This window comes from Ursus arctos, unplaced genomic scaffold, assembly GCF_023065955.2.
Source record: "Ursus arctos isolate Adak ecotype North America unplaced genomic scaffold, UrsArc2.0 scaffold_5, whole genome shotgun sequence".
Lineage (NCBI taxonomy): Eukaryota > Metazoa > Chordata > Mammalia > Carnivora > Ursidae > Ursus > Ursus arctos.
The window spans coordinates 47,756,382-47,762,799 of record NW_026623067.1 but is presented as its reverse complement, the minus strand read 5'-3'; the positions used below and the strand labels follow the sequence as shown (position 1 = coordinate 47,762,799).

Sequence of the window (6,418 nt, the reverse complement as noted above, 5' to 3'; positions counted from 1 at the left end):
CAGCACTGACTTTACTTTTTAACCCACATACGGCAGGAAATTGAGTGAAATCAGTTTTTCCTCTAATCTTATGTGGGAAAAAATGTGTCATATGTCAAACCCATTTGAATCCAATCTGTTTGGTTTATTCATCCCTATAGTGACATTCAGACTCCAGAATATCAGAAACCTAGTCAGTATTTCAGATTTCAGTACCATCATAGAGACCAGAAATGTGGTAAGGTAGGTGATGACTTTGTCCATTATAAAAAAAAAAAAAAAAAAAAAAAAAAGTCCTTATTGGAACAGGGTGTTGATCATGTATCTTTCTCGCTTTTTGGAAACCCATGGCTATTTTCTACCTTTCAACTCACTTTCTATAAAGGCATATTGTCTGTTCTATCCTCCATAGAATGAGAAAGAAAAAGAAGAATCAGTGTCTTATAAACAAAAATCTCCATGCTCCCCCAGGACTTGGGGACCTTGGGCACATGACCAGCTCCCTTCCCTGGTCATTGATCTTTCATGACCCTCTCCTGCCTGTCTCTCCAGTCCCATTTCACACTGTTCTCCTGCACACACACCCTCTACTGTAACCTATGTACTGTATTCCTAAGAGTCTGCACCTCTGTCCATGTGATCTATCTGTCTGGGACTCCTCCCCATCTATTCATTCCTTCCCTCTGCTCCACCCTTCCTCCTTCTTCTTCTCCGCACCTAATTCTTCCTGCTTTTTGGATATATCAAGAATATCCTCCTATAGGGAACCCCAAGACCGAATTAGATGTGTCCGCATTCTGTATGTGCTGTTGGAGCCCTTACCGTAGGGATACAGTAGGATTGTTTGTGTCCAGCATCTTATCCATTGTTTAGTATATACTTCATGTTCAATAAATATTTGTTGAATGAATCAAGAAATCACTGGTTTTCCATTCTTAGAAAAGAATCTGAAAAACACACAGGAAAAATTGGGACAACTTTGTTCGAGGAGAAAGTCCTTCGACAGAGACAACCTTTGAAAGCATATACTTTCATGTGCTTAGGGTCTCTCTTACGTTCTTTATGAAATAGGAATGTTAATTCTCAGATCCTATCAAAGGAAGTCTAGTTGCCAAGGAACAAAACAAGTTGGTATAAAGTGGACTTTCTTCTGTTTTTGTGTTTTTAAGATTTTATTTATTTATTTATTTATTTATTTATTTATTTATTTATTTACTTTTCGAGAGAGAGAGAGAGAGAGAGAGAGAGAGAGTGAGCAGGATGGGGAGTGGGGGAAGGGCAGAGGGAGAAGCTGACTCCTAGGGACCCTGACTTGGGACTCGATCCCAGAACCCTGGGATCATGACCTGAGCCAAAGGCAGATGCTTAACTGACTGAGCCACCCAGGCACCCTAAAATGAACTTTCTTGTAAGAGAATCCCAAATCATAGGTTCTAAGGACAATATTATATTGAAATGTCCCAATAGCCAATAGCTTTCAAATGCTGATATGCATGATGTCATATAATTAAAACAGTATGAGTCAAAGGAAGAAACAGGATTTCTCAGTTATCAGTATACTTGATATTCTTTGACAGAATATTTTATTGATGTATACTTTCTTGACAATTATTTCCTGATTTATTTTCCAAAACAATGTTAGCTTTAACGTTTTTATTCTGCAAAGGAAAGTTTGTGATATTTTATTTGCATTACAAATGTGACAAGTAGACCACATTTATCCTTTGTGACCAGGGAATGAAAGGAGCTCCATGCGCAGAAAGAAGCAAAACTCCCAAAATATGAAAATTAAGTATGAGTGAACTTGAATTCAATGTATAAGGCCAGTATAGAATGTTCCGACTTTTTTTCCTACAGTAAAACTTAATTATTTATTTCCTGTTACAAAAGTAGGGCACCCTGTGGACATTTCTACAACTGAAATGCCCCTTACTCTTGGAAGTCAGGCTGTATGTTGGAAGGATAGGAAACAAAGCAGTGCCTAAAAAGAAAACTAAGCAAGGAGAGGGGATCACTAACAGATGAATTGATTTATGGGTTACTGATTCTTCAATTTAAAAAAAAAAATTTTGAAGCTATTTGGTAAACAGGTAAAAGCAGATGGCTTATTGATATTTTCAGGAGGAGCAAAAGAGACCACATCTATATTAACTAATCACCACACTGTGCAAGATGTTGACTGTTCATTGCCAATAGATTTATGGCCTGTTCCTAGGTATTTCATTTCCAGCTGGTGACAAATACTGAGGCATGAGTGGCTTATGGAACCTGAAGCAAACTCCACTTTCATAGCGTCTGCATCAGGCTGTGTGGTTTTTTTCTGAGGCTGTGCTGTGTACCCAGCACCTCGCACAAAGTGGTCCAATGAGAGCTCGGCCAGGGCTTTCTGATGGGAGCCCATGAAGTTTACTTGAGAGAGTACCAAGGAGGTAAATGTCACACTGGCTAACTGGCCTACTAATTGATTTTAAAAATTTAAAAAAAAAAAAAAAAAAAAAAACTTTTCTAATATACTTAAGCAGAATTTTTTATTTTGAAGGGGGCAAGACAGCATATTTTGGGATATTAGAGCTAGATTTTGGTTTCTTGACAGGCTTTGTCTCTTTGTTTTTGTTTTTAATCGAGGCATAATTGATACACAACATATATTAGTTTCAGGTGTACAACATAAGGATTCAATATCTGTGTATATTGTGCAGTGATCACCACAATAAGTCTAGTTAACAGTCTGTTACCTTACCTTGTTACACATTTTTTTTTGGCTTGTGATAAGAACTTATAAGATCTGGGGCGCCTGGGTGGCTCAGTTGTTAAGCCTCTGCCTTTGGCTCAGGGCGTGATCCCAGCGTTCTGGGATCGAGCCCCACATCAGGCTCCTCTGCTGGGAGCCTCTTCTTCCTCTCCCACTCCCTCTGCTTGTCTCTCTCTCACTGGCTGTCTCTCTCACTGGCTGTCTCTGTGTCAAATAAATAAATAAAATCTTTAAAAAAAAAAAAGAACTTACAAGATCTACTCCCTTAGCAAATTTCAGATAAGCAATACAATATTTTTTTCCTTTCTTGTGACATTTATTTATTATTTTTATTATTACCTTTTTAAAGATTTATTTATTTGAGAGAGAGAGAGAGAGTTGGAGGGAGGGGCAGAGGGAGAGGAATAGAGAGAATCTTTTTTTTTTTTTTTTTAAGATTTTATTTATTTATCCGACAGAGAGAGAGCCAGCGAGAGAGGGAACACAAGCAGGGGGAGTGGGAGAGGAAGAAGCAGGCTCATAGCAGAGGAGCCCGACGTGGGGCTCGATCCCATAGCGCCAGGATCACGCCCTGAGCTGAAGGCAGACGCTCAACCGCTGTGCCACCCAGGCGCCCGCTGTGCCACCCAGGCGCCCGGAATAGAGAGAATCTTAAACAGCTGCATGCCCAGCGCCAAGCCCAAGGAGGGTTTGATCTCACAATCTTGAGATCATGGCCTGAGCCGAAATCAAGAGTCAGCTTAACCAACTGCACCACCCAGGTGCCCTTATTATTTTTCATTGAAGTATAATTGATATACAATATGGTATCAGTTTCAGGCGTATAACAGTGATTTGATATTTATATGCATTACGAAATGATCACCATGATAATCTCATCTGAGATTTTGTCTATTTGTCAGCTCTTCTCTTTCTCTCTCTCTCTCTCTCTCTCTCTCTTTCTCCCCTCCTTTTTTCCTTCTTTCTTGGAAGGTACCAAGAGAAACATGTATTTTCTCATGTTTCTTTATTAATGACAACAACAAAACACTTCAGTTTTGGACACAATCCAGGTTGGATTTTTAATTTAAATAACCTCTTCCTTGGAGTTATCTTAGAATTAATTTCTTACTCCCTCACTGCTCTTTTTGTACTTCTGGACTATCTTCAATTTAAAAATAAGGATTTCGGTTTTGTACTAAAGAACTAGTTCTATCCTATTCTCCCTTATTTTTAGCTTCCTTCTTTTTCATTCCCCACGGCCACTGCCATCTTTTATCTTTTCTATTTGTAAGGGAATAACTGAAACTGACTTGCTCAGAGGCTGTTCTGGGTGTCAGAATAACTTGAGACATAGAATGGTTTGAGTCCATTATGAGTGGTTTTGATCACGTATATCCGTTTTATAACCTGCCATTCATAATAGACCACTTCCTAACCTGACCCTGGCCGCGGCCCATCTCTGAAAAATTACTAGCATAGTTACTGGTTGAAACTTAGACTCATGTCTTGAAGTTTAGTAGTCTGAAGAAAAATTTCCAGAGGCATTATAATAAGGAAATTTAATTAAGAGCTCATGTTGACTCAGGAATATTATGTACAGCATTGATCCACAGTGTAGCTAATAAATTCATTATGCTGCAAATTATATGTGATTTGTTAGTACATTGGCCAATAAGAATGAAATCTGTCTCAACAGGAATGTTGAAAGAGGCAAGGCAGTGAAACTTTCATCTCCACTGGGAGTGAACTAACTTGCCAAATCGGGGCTATCAATCATAGTAAATGTGTGCAAAACAAATCATACATCTTCCACAGTTCATTGTATTCATCAGCACTTTTGAAGTCAGCAGTCCAAACTAGTCACTTTCGGCCAAGTTTTCAATAGCCTGTGGTTTAGGCAATATGCCTCAGCTGTCTTTTTCCAGGGTGTGTTCTCAGGTAATTGTATGCCATGGGCCTGTGTCAACCAAATCTCAAAGGACAAAACGTTGGCCTCGTGTATTTTTTTTCAAGTTTTTATTTATATTCCAGTTGGTTAACATACAGTGTAATATTAGTTTCAGGTATAGAATTTACTGATATGTCATTTACATATAACACCGAGGGCTCATCATAGCAAGTGCTCTCCTTAATCCCCACTATCCATTTACCCATTTCTCCAGGAACCCTCAGTTTGTCCTCTATAGTTAAGAGTCTGTTTCCTGGTTTGCCTCCCTCTCTTTTTCTTCCTTGCTATGTTCATCTGTTTTGTTTCTTAAATTCCACATATAAGTGAAATCACATGGTGTTTATCTTTCTCTGACTTATTTCACTTAGCATAATACTCTCTAGCTCCATCCATGTCATTGCAAATGGCAAGATTTCATTCTTTTTGATGCCTGAGTAATATTCCATTCTTTATAACCTCTTCTTTATCCATTCATCAGTTGATGGACATTTGGGCTCTTTCCATAGTTTGGTTATTGTTTATAATGCTGCTAGAAACATCAGGGTGTCTGTATCCCTTCGAATCAGTATTTTTATATCCTTTGGGTCAATCCCTAGTAATACAATTGCTGGATCGTAGGGTAGTTGTATTTTTAAATTTTGAGGAACCTCCATCCTGTTTTCCAGAGTGGCTGCACCAGTTTGGATTCCCACCAACAGTGTAAGAGGGTTCCCCTTTCTCCCCATCTTCGCCAACATCTGTTGTTTCCTGTGTTGTTAATTTTTGCCATTCTGACTAGTGTGAGGTGATATCTTACTGTAGTTTTGATTTGTATTTCCCTGATAATGTGTGGTTTTGAGCATCTTTTCATGTCTATTAGCCATCTGTGTGTCTTTGTTGAGAAAATGTCTATTCACGTTTAATGCCCATTTTTTAACTGGATTATTTGGTTTTGGGGTGTTCAGTTTTATAAGTTCTTTACATATTTTGGATACTAACCCTTTATCTGATATGACATTTGCAAATATCTTCTCCCATTGCATAGGTTGTCTCTTAGTTTTGTTGGTGTTTCCTTCGTTGTGCAGAAGCTTTTTATATTAATAAGTCCCAATAGCTTATTTTTGCTTTTGTTTCCCGTGCCTCAGGAGACATCTACATCTGTAAGAAGTTGATATGGCCGGTGTCAAAGAGGTTATTGCGTATGTTCTCCTCTAGGATTTTGACGATTTCCTGTCTCACATTTAGGTCTTCCATTCATTTTGAAATTACTTTTGTGTATGGTATAAGAAAGTAGTTCAGTTTCATTCTTCTGCATGTGTGGCTATCCATTTTTCCCAACACCATTTGCTGAAGAGACTATCTTTTCTCCATTGGCTATTCTTTCCTGCTTTGTCGAAGATTAGTTGACCATATAGTTGTGGGTCCGTTTCTTGGTTTTCAATTCTGTTCCATTGATTTATGTGTCTGTTTTTGTGCCAGTAACATAATGTGTTAATGACTACAGCTCTGTAATATAACTTGAAGTCTGGAGCTGTGATACCTCCAGCTTTGCTTTTCTTTTTCAAGATTGCTTTGGCTATTTGGGTCTTTTGTGGTTTCATACAAATTTAAGAATTGTTTGTTCTAGCTCTGTGAAAATGCCAGTGGTATTTTGATAGGGATTGCATTAAATGTGTAGATAGCGTTGTATTGTTCTTCCAATCCACAAGCATGGAATGTCTTTCCATTTCTTTGTGTCATCTTCAGTTTCTTTCATCAGTATTTTATACATTTTAGAG

General features: G+C 38.3%; 1 protein-coding gene across 8 annotated transcripts in view; it reads left to right on the top strand.

Moving 5' to 3' along the window:
- PDE4D (phosphodiesterase 4D) overlaps positions 1-6,418 on the top strand; it is a 710,048-nt gene that overhangs the window by 623,191 nt on the left and 80,439 nt on the right. The window lies entirely within an intron of this gene.